The sequence below is a fragment of the Podarcis muralis genome, chromosome 6, assembly GCF_964188315.1.
Source record: "Podarcis muralis chromosome 6, rPodMur119.hap1.1, whole genome shotgun sequence".
Classification (NCBI taxonomy): Eukaryota; Metazoa; Chordata; class Lepidosauria; order Squamata; family Lacertidae; genus Podarcis; species Podarcis muralis.
Window position 1 is genome coordinate 65,087,053 of NC_135660.1, and position 10,871 is coordinate 65,097,923.

Consider the following 10,871-nt stretch of genomic DNA (forward strand, 5'->3'; position numbering starts at 1 on the left):
CACAACCTTGATGGCAGAAAGTGAGGAGGAATTAAAGAACCTTTTAATGAGGGTGAAAGAGGAGAGCGAAAAATATGGTCTGAAGCTCAACATCAAAAAAAAATGAAGATCATGGCCACTGGGCCCATCACCTCCTGGCAAATAGAAGGGGAAGAAATGGAGGCAGTGAGAGATTTTACTTTCTTGGGCTCCATGATCACTGCAGATGGTGACAGCAGCCACGAAATTAAAAGACACCTGCTTCTTGGGAGAAAAGCAATGACAAACCTAGACAGCATCTTAAAAAGCAGAGACATCACCTTGCCAGCAAAGGTCCATATAGTTAAAGCTATGGTTTTCCCAGTAGTGATGTATGGAAGTGATAGCTGGACCATAAAGAAGGCTGATCGCTGAAGAATTGATGCTTTTGAATTATGGTGCTGGCGGAGACTCTTGAGTGTCCCATGGACTGCAAGAAGATCAAACCTATACATTCTTGAGGAAATCAGCCCTGAGTGCTCACTGGAAGGACAGATCATGAAGCTGAGGTTCCAATACTTTGGCCACCTCATGAGAAGAGAAGACTCCCTGGAAAAGACCCTGATGTTGGGAAAGATGGAGCGCACAAGGAGAAGGGGACGACAGAGGACGAGATGGTTGGACAGTGTTCTCGAAGCTACCAGCATGAGTTTGACCAAACTGCGGGAGGCAGTTTGCCAGGAGTGCCTGGCGTGCTCTGGTCCATGGGGTCACAAAGAGTCGGACATGACTAAACAACTAAACAACAACAAATGAGTAATGCATAACAAATAATGTCACCATTTCAGTAGATCTGTTTGATTCCATTTGTGGGATGTTATTGTTTTTATTTGTTCCAAATCATTTTAGTGATCTGTGGGCTACATGTAGTAACTGAATTTAAAAATCACACAAGTAGGAGTACAATAACATAAAATGAAAGCAGATAAACACATAGGTAAAGCAGACTGCTAAAACTGCAGAACCATTACTTCCTACTACCTGCTGACAGCTAGCAACCTACTGAGCAAATAAACATGTTTTCAGTAGCTGTGAAGACACAAAAGAGAAGGTGCCATCTGTGACAGAAAAGTTTCTTTTTGTTGGGCAGGTTGGGTCCCCAAGTGTCTTATTTTTCCTTTTTCCCTGCCAGCAAACAGTTAATGAATGGCAGCTTCTGATTGCCCGGGTTCCAGGAGAGGGAGTTGAAAAGGATAGGATTTGGAAAGACAGTGAGTTAGGTTTTAGGGGTAGGTTGGGATTGAGGTTGGGAGAACAGGTTTGGAGATAGGTAGGGAGATAGGCAGTGAGATGACAGAGAGTTGGTTCTGGGTAGAAACATCACTTTGAGGAATATACCACAAGCTAGAGAAAGAAGTCTCTGAGCTTATAGTGTGAAGGACAGTGTGTGGTGTCCTGTAAGAGTAATTAGGCCAGGAATTAACTGGGAGGCTGAGGGTGAGCGAGGAGAAGTAGAAGCTGTGAGAGTACAGTCTCGTTCTAAAGGGAGATGGGAAAGGTTTCTCTCAATTAAAGGGAGATGGGAAAGGTTTCTCTCAATATTTTCTGTGCCTTGTACTTTGTACCTAAGAAGAGTTGTTCACCATATTATCTGCACCTAAGTAAATTCCTAAGTAAATCTCTGAGTTAATCTTACTTCTGCAAATTTCGGCCAGACAGTTAGCAAAGACAGCAGTTGCTTGCTATTTCTAATCAGACAGGTCAGGAGGTCGTTTCCTGCCTAGTCAGCTAGCAAGAAACCGCTGCTGTTAGCAGTAACTAACCAGACCTACTAAATTTGGCTGGCAGGTCAAAAGTCCATTTCCTACCCTGTTAGCTTGCAAAAACATTATAGCTGATGTCTGCAAATTTAACCAGGCCTGCTAAAGAGGCCCTTTTCCTGCCTTATGCTTACTAATGCAAAGATGAGAAAAGACACGTGTACGAAGGAGAGGGGAGGGAATGTTTAGCAAGCAATAAAATGTGTTTAGCAAGCAATATAGATGTGCTATGTAAGGGAATAATTTGAGAAGGTATGGGAGGGGGGAGAGTGTTCAGAAGAGTATAAGAAAGTCTGTAGATGCGTATTTCTTTACAGCCAGTGTATTTTCAGGAGCTATCCAACTGGTTGTCTCTGTGTACAGAATGTTTCTGTGGACAGATTTCAATAAACTCTTTTTCTCCAAAGAAGATTTTGCTTTCCTGGTACTTTTGTTCCCTCCAAGGTCCGGGGATGGCGTGGCTGATGGATCCCTAGGTAAATAAGGCTTCATTTCTTTGGGGGCTCGTGCCGGGATAAGCCCCCTCCCCAATACGGACCGGAGGGCCAGGCTCAACCAAGGTGAACAGCTCAGCAGCGTTTGCAGGCTCCCGTGCGCACCCCGCCTGTTTCGTGGGGGGAGCCAGCCACACTGTCCTGCAGTGGAGACATCTTGTTGAGGGAGAAAAACAAAGAGGACGGCGCCGAGGGGACAGGTCCGCAGCGGAAAACGGTAAGCCCAAGGGAAAGGGCGTGGGCGTGGGCCCAAGGGAAAAAAAAAAGGCGAGGCCTGAACAGCCTCACCTGGTCATGCAGTAGAGTGCAGCCAGGAAGGGAAAAAAGGGCGTGGCAGTGTTATGCCACCAGTAAGGTTTGGTAAAAAGGGGATTGGCTGCGCAGTAGTGTGCCAGCCACCAGGAATAAAGGGGACTGGTTGTGCAGGAGAGTGCCACCAGCAAAAATTTGGAACAGAAGAGGGAGGGATATATATATATTGTGATTTTTTTGGTGTGTTTTGAGTATTGCATGCTGAAGTTATTTTGGTGTGTTTTGTGTATTGCATGCTGAAGTTATTTTGGTGTGTTTAGTGTGTTACATGTTGAAATTATATTGATGTGATTTGTATGTTGTATGTTGCATGTCAAGATACTCCAGTGGCTGAATTGTTAAGTGTGGGCCAGGGCTTAGCGTTCCCCTTGGGTGATTGCAGGGTTGTGCATTTTCTGGCAGGTCTGTTGTGTGAGAGAATTTTTACTGTGAATAGTAGCGAAGGATCTGGAAGAAATGGGTTCTGGCCAAAGTAAAAGTACCCCTTTGAAATGCTTTTGGAGATTCAAGCTGATGAGAGGGGAGGATGAGGACATTGTGTAAATTAGATTGGCCCACCCCAAAATAACAAATTGGCCGTCCATTAGGACCCTTGATTTGCAACTCATTAATCCATTATATCAGAACATTTTGAATGTCCGTTCTGATTAAATCCCCTACATTTCCACATGGAAGACCAATGTGGAAAAGAACCCCCCCCCCCCTCCTGGCTGAAGTCATGCTGCCAAAAAATCTCAAGCAGCAGTATCTGCTCAGTCAGGAAAACAGGAGGACAACCCCCCAGTCCTCCAGGATTCAGAGATGGAAGAAGATAAAGTTTTGATGCCCCACCGCCTTATGCCCCGGCAACAGCCCTGGCACCACCCCCGCCACAGGGAGCAGATGGCCCAGCCCCAATCCCGTGGACAATGCATTGTTAAGACCTGGGCGAAGATGGAGAAAGGGAGGAACGAGAAGAGGATGATGAGGATGAGGCATTTGTAGGAAGATTGATTAAGTTGACAAGTGATGGAAAGATATGAACAGAGGAACAGGCAGAATGTTTGAAAAAGTATGTGGAACTTTATGAGAAGTGGACGTCAGTCCCCATATGTTAAAAACAGCGGGATGTATAGGGGAACAGAGAAGAAAGTGGCAGAAGGAGTGGGGAAGGCAGTGAAAAGAGTGACCCTCCATAGGGCACATAAAGCACAGGAGAAGGGCGCGGCCAGAGTGATGCCTCTCCATAGAGTGTATGACCCTCCGACCCCCGCGGGACCTAATGGGGTGGTGCCCAATAGAACTCATACAGTTCAACATGTCCCCTTCTCTAGTGCAGATGTTTGTAATTGGAAGAACCAAAACCCTTCATTTGAAGAAAACCCTGCCAAAATAATTAAGCTGTTTGAGGGAATTTTTTTAAAACATACAACCCCACTTTTTATGATGTGCAATATTTGATGGATGCCCTGCTAACTACAGAAGAGGCTAGGCGAATTCATGCTGAAGCCCGAGCACACATGAGAGCGCAGGGGGCAGGAGATCAAGCTGTTGCAACAGGATATCCTGAAACTACACTGAAATGGGATTATCAGATCACTGAAGGGCAAAATACCCTCACCACTTATCGCCAAAATGTCTTAAATGGCATGAGGAGGGCAGCCAGAAAACCCACCAACTTTGTGAAGGCCAGAGAAATAGTACAAGGGACAGAGGAGGCCCCTGGAGCCTACTTAAAGAGGCTGAAGGAAGCCTACCGCCAGTATATCCCTGTGGACCCAGATGAGGCTGCCAATGCCCCTATCATAAAAACTGCCTTTGTAGCCCAAGCGGCGCCCGATATCCACCAAGAAAAATGAAGGTTTTTATGGGCCACACCCTTGAATGGATGTTGGAATTAGCCCAGACCATTTATAATCAGAGGGAAAAAGAGACCCAGAAGAAAAAAGGAGAAGTACCAGGCAGAGAAGTTGATGGCCCTGAAGACGGGAAGTCCACCGTTAGGAGAAGAAGAGGAGGGCGAGGCCGCTTAGGAAAGAGCAACAGCATGCCTTCAAGGATTTGAAAAAGGCATTGCAGCAAGCACCAGCGCTGGGCATCCCAAATCCTGAGAAGCCTTTCTCCCTGTTTGTGGATGAAGACCAGGGAACAGCAAAGGGAGTGCTATGCCAAAAAAATTGGGAAGCTGGCAGCAGCCCGTGGCATACCTATCTGAGCGCCTGACGCCTACAGAACAAGGTTTACCGCCATGCATGAGAGCAGTTGTGGCAGTAGCCACCCTACTGAACAAAGCAGACAAATTTACTTTTGGCCAAGACACTGTTTGTGTGACCCCGCATGCAGTCCCAGCTCTGCTTGACATGAAGGGTACCTATTTCCTCTCCCAAGCAACGATGAGAAAGTGCCAGATGCTATTGTTGCACCCGCGTTTGAAGTTCCAGGTTACCACAGCCCTCAACCCAGCTGCCCTATTACCAGTAGGAGAAGGTGAGGAGCAGACGCATGACTGCATTGAAGTAATGGATGAGGTGTACTCTAGCAGACCTGACCTTAAAGATGAAGCAGACCCCTAGTGGCCATCATGGTTTATGGATGGAAGCAGCTTCATTGAGGTAGGACACCGGAAAGCAGGCTATGCAGTGGTAGCCCTGGAAGACCAGGTGGTCGAAGCAAAGTCACTCCCGCCTGGAACATCGGCCCAGCTGGCAGAGCTAACTGCGCTTACCAGAGCCCTGAGCCTGGCAAAGGGACAGAAGATAAACATTTATACAGACTCTAAGTATGCATTCCTGACTTTACATGCCCATGGAGCCTTATGGAAAGAAAGAGGTTTGCTTACCTCCAGAGGAAGCCAGGTGGCCCACCCACAAGCCTTGTTGAACCTTCTGGATGCTGTATGGGAGCCCGAGGCAGTGGCAGTTATCCATTGTTATGGACACAAGACTGGACCAGGAGAAGTGGCCAGAGGAAACCGATTGGCAGACAGAGTGGCCAAGGAAGCAGCCCAAGAACCGGCCCCCGCCTCGGTTATTGGAGCACTGGTCCCAGAAGAGATTTTAAGCACCGCTGACAAGCCAGCTTACACGAAGCAGGAAAGGGACACTGCAGATGCTCAGGAGCTGACATCGTCCAAAGAAGGATGGTACCTTACCCCTGATGACAGGATATGGATTCCAGAGTCCCTTTCTCGGCAGGTTACTCAGAGATACCATGATTCAACCCACATAGGACCAGATGCTACAACCAAGCAGCTGGAGAAGTGCTTCTACATGGCCCACCTCTACCAACTGGCAGCCCAGATTTCCAGGAAATGCCTGCTGTGTCAAAAGAATAATCCCAGAGCCGGACCACTGGCTCCCCCAGGGATTCAGCATAGTGGAACTGCACCTATGGAAGATCTTGTCGTGGACTTTACTGAATTACCCCGTTGTGGACTGCACCGCTACCTGCTGGTGGCAGTGTGCACCTACACCGGAGGGCCGAAGCATGGCCAACAAAGACTGAAAAGGCATTTGAAGTAACCAGGTGCCTGCTTAGGGAAATCATCCCTCGCTATGGATTGCCAAGGTCCATAGGATCTGACAATGGACCAGCATTTGTTCATGCGGTCCTACAGGGACTGGCAAAAGCGCTCCAGATCAACTGGAAGCTGCATACTGCTTATAGACCCCAGAGTTCTGGAAAAGTAGAGAGAATGAACAGAACTCTAAAGAATCAGTGATCCAAGCTGACACAGGAGACCAGGTCTAACTGGGTGACCATGTTGCCCTTGGCATTACTCAGGGTCCGCAGTCTCCCGTCAAAAAGGACCCATTTGTCACCCTTTGAAGTTATGTTTGGGAGACCAGTTCCATATGTTAGAATGTTAACTCCATATGCTAGCCAGGATATGCAATTGAATAATTAAATCCAGATATTCTTCCAAGTTTTCTTTTGTCTCGACAGGTGGACCCAGGCTCGCAACCCCTGTGTGTTGGCTGCATCAGTTCGAGCCAGGTGATGAAGTGTGGGTAAACGATTGGGCACGGACGCAGCTACAACCGTGCTGGAACCTTATATCGTCCTGCTCTCCACACCCACCGCCGTGAAATTCGCCGGCATCACCCCTTGGGTCCACCACACCAGAGTGACCACTACAGATTGGACTGTGCAGTTAAATCCTGATTAACCCCTTCGGCTGACCATCTCCAGACCCTCCGCTGACGACCGCTCTGCTGATATCACACCGGAAGCTGATATCTCTACGCACAGCTGGAGAATTGGATGGGAGGGGCACCCGCGGGCAGCGCTCCCAACGTACCTGTTCTACGAACTCACCCACCTGAGAATATCCTACCACAATATAGGGACAGAGCGAGACTTACAATAATTTGGGAAGGGGACCACCCCATTGGGCATTTGACTCCTCACCAGGCTAGAGTTTTAGCAGCAGTCTATTCTTGTGGGTGTGTTGCTTTTTATTTCTCACCAAACCCCCCTCCAGGAGGTGCTTCTCTTTCTCCCACTCATCGAAGTACCATACACCCAGTGGGCCTTAGAGGTAGTTACACACATACCCTTGAGTGACTGACACGATACCCACCATGACTGAATATTGGTGGGAGGAACCATGGAGATATTGGGGATGGTGGGTAGGAGTGATATGTACCGGCCTGCTTGTTTGGATGCTCCTGTATTTTTGTTGGCATGAACGGTACCGTATTTGTGGGAGGAAACGTAATCCATCTATACCTTTGATGATTCTCCTTTTCTTTTTAGTTGGAGAACCCACATGCGTATTGGCACAGCCAGGAAAAAGTCCCCCGACCTCCCTTGCCGACATTTCCCGTTTGATGACTGAGTGGGGTGCCCATAACCCCTACAATAGGTGGTTACAAATGGCTGAAATGGAGCATGTTGCTTCAACATTTCAGACCATGGCAAGGCTATCCGTGATCTGGCAGCAAGCATTGAAAAGGTAGCATATGTCCCTGTACAAACCTGGGAGGGCTGGGATATGTCTTGGTTGGACGGCATCTTCCCAGGTGGATGGATGGGGAGGATATTTACTATGGTGATAGGCCCAATAATGCTTCTATTGCTTTTCTGCTTTTGTATTCCCTGCTTGATGCAATGTATGCAAAATATGATGGAGAAGATGATGTCCCGCATGATGGGACCTCGCGTGATTGCTATGATGAGAGAATATAGACCCCTACCCCAGAACGAATCTAAGTAATAGATTGTTCAAAAGAAGAGGAGGGAGTAAAGGGAGATGGGAAAGGTTTCTCTCCATTAAAGGGAGATGGGAAAGGTTTCTCTCAATATTTTCTGTGCCTTGTACTTTGTACCTAAGAAGAGTTGTTCACCATATTATCTGCACCTAAGTAAATTCCTAAGTAAATCTCTGAGTTAATCTTACTTCTGCAAATTTCGGCCAGACAGTTAGCAAAGACAGCAGTTGCTTGCTATTTCTAATCAGACAGGTCAGGAGGTCGTTTCCTGCCTAGTCAGCTAGCAAGAAACCGCTGCTGTTAGCAGTAACTAACCAGACCTACTAAATTTGGCTGGCAGGTCAAAAGTCCATTTCCTACCCTGTTAGCTTGCAAAAACATTATAGCTGATGTCTGCAAATTTAATCAAGCCTGCTAAAGAGGCCCTTTTCCTGCCTTATGCTTACTAATGCAAAGATGAGAAAAGACACGTGTACGAAGGAGAGGGGAGGGAATGTTTAGCAAGCAATAAAATGTGTTTAGCAAGCAATATAGATGTGCTATGTAAGGGAATAATTTGAGAAGGTATGGGAGGGGGGAGAGTGTTCAGAAGAGTATAAGAAAGTCTGTAGATGCGTATTTCTTTACAGCCAGTGTATTTTCAGGAGCTATCCAACTGGTTGTCTCTGTGTACAGAATGTTTCTGTGGACAGATTTCAATAAACTCTTTTTCTCCAAAGAAGATTTTGCTTTCCTGGTACTTTTGTTCCCTCCAAGGTCCGGGGATGGCGTGGCTGATGGATCCCTAGGTAAATAAGGCTTCAGTTCCAGTCAGGAGGGGAGAGATTCTTCTATGAAAAGAGAAGAGTCCCAAACCAGTTAAGAGAGGTGAGGTATTCCTTGGGTCTGTTACCTGCAGTACCTCAGGAGTAGGGTTGTCTAAGGGGTGTGGAACTGACAGGAAGTACCACCTTGTTTAAGAACCAAAGTATTAAGCGGCAACAGCTGTGCAACAATTGAGAAAGCACTGAAGTGAAATAACATTACAGTGGTACCTTGGGTTACAGACGCTTCAGGTTACAGACTCTGCTAACCCAGAAATAGTACCTCAGGTTAAGAACTTTGCTTCAGGATGAGAGCAGAAATCGTGTGGTGGCAGCAGCAGGGGGCTCCATTAGCTAAAGTGGTACCTCAGGTTAAGAACAGTTTCAGGTTAAGAACGGACCTCCAGAACAAATTAAGTTCTTAACCCGAGGTACCACTGTATAATCTAAAGTATCCTATGTTTTACCCACTTCTGTCATAAACTTCATTTGTTAAATAAAATCTCTATTGTTTATTTGATCAAATCATGTCTGAGACTCCAAATTATTAAGTTTTCCCTCACACAAGTCCCCCACAAGATAATCTGGGGGTAGTTTGTGGGAATTCATGGAATTGGGGTTCTGTGAGGTGGGTGCACTGTATTTAAGTGAGGGCGGGCCCAATGGCGCCAGGGGGAAAAGGGCCGTCGCACCGTCACATATTAATTGGTGGCAGCACCATGATACGAAGTTAAAACCCACACAGAAACATGCCCACAGATACAGAACATCCAGTTTAATACAGTATTGAGGTTATTTTATTAAAAGAGGGAAAAATTTCTGCCAGAAAATGGCCAGCAAGAGCCAAGCAAAAGAGACTCGGGAGGACCCAGTGCAGGGAGCTGCTGCATCTGAGGAGAATCCTAATACTGAATTAGAAATGATGAGGCTAAGATTTGAATTGGCCAAAATTGAAGCAGGGAAAGAAAAACAAAGTTGAAGCCGAAAGAGAAAAGGCAAAATTAGCAGCTGAACAAGTCAGAATCAAGTTGACATTCAGTTAGCACAGAGACAGGCTGAGAGAGCTATGGCAGAGAGAGAGAGAGCAAAGTAGCTCATGGGGGGGGAGAGAAAGGGAGGCCAAGATGGCCCATGAAAAAGACATGTTTCTTTTAAAAATGGAGGAAATTAAACTGAGAGCAGAACTGCCGCAACTATTGTTGGGGGGGGGGAGATTTTACCTCAGCTAATATAAAGAGATTTTCAAAGTATGTCAAAGGTGATGATGTACAGGCATTCCTGTTTAGTTTTGAATGGGCCTGTAAAGACTTAAACATTCCCGAGGAAAACTGGATGCTGTAGTTATGCCCACAGATATGTGGAATTTTGAGTGAGATATACTAGATTTAAGAGAAGATGAAACCTCTGATTACCTCATATTTAAAGAGTGGAAGTGCACTTTGGTCTGACTGCAGAGCAAAGCCGAAAAGCCTTTCATGACATTAAAAGAAAACCAGGAGAGTCCCTGTCAGGGAAAAAGGTGGGATATAAATAAACATATAACAAATGCCTAGTCACAGTATAGCTGATTCAAAGGCAAGGGTTTTGAATGTTATCCATTTTGTTACTGAAGCTAACAGGATGGTGATGATGATGATTAATTCAATGTTTATACCACCCTTAATCCAAGAATCACAGGGTGGTTTATAATATGAAAATACATATTGTGGTAACATACAAAAGGAATACCCCACCACACACAAAGAATTTAGAAGTCCATAGATTGTTTAATTAGCCAAAGGCCTGAGAGAAGAGCATTGTTTTTGTCTGGTACCTAAAGAGATTTAATGAAGGCACCAGGCAAGCCTCCCTGGAGAGAGCATTCCACAAAGAGGAGCCACCACAGGAAAGGCCTGTTTTCGTGCTGCTGCCCTCTGGATCTCTCACAGCGGAAGCACACAAAGAAAGGTGCCAAGTGATGTGATTCAGGTCAGTTCATATGGGAAGAGGCGGCCCTTGAGGTAAATGAAGGTGTTTGACCACCAAGAAAGGGTTAACCCAGAGCCGTCTTTCCCATAGGGCTTAAGGGTATGTTGCGCCAGGGCCCCGGCCTCTTAGGGGCACCCCCAGCAAGTGGGGGAGCTGTGCGGCTTTGCCAGTGGCATTCCCTTTCCCTGCACACCCACCAGCTGCACCCCGCCAACCATAAGGATGGCAGGCGTGCAGCTTCCCTCCCAAGCCTCTGTGGGGATTGCTCTCCTCCCACAGAGGCTTGAAAGGGGCGCAACTTCCCTCCCATACCTCTGCAGAGAT

The 10,871-nt window shown here is 46.7% G+C and overlaps 1 long non-coding RNA gene across 1 annotated transcript; it reads left to right on the forward strand.

Annotated features, from left to right (window-relative positions):
* The first annotated feature begins 1,944 nt into the window (after positions 1-1,944).
* Positions 1,945-8,149, forward strand: LOC144328031 (uncharacterized). Its single transcript, XR_013393245.1, has 3 exons — positions 1,945-2,489; positions 6,509-7,826; positions 7,857-8,149. It is a non-coding gene; the product is annotated as an uncharacterized LOC144328031 (long non-coding RNA).
* Positions 8,150-10,871: the final 2,722 nt, after the last annotated feature.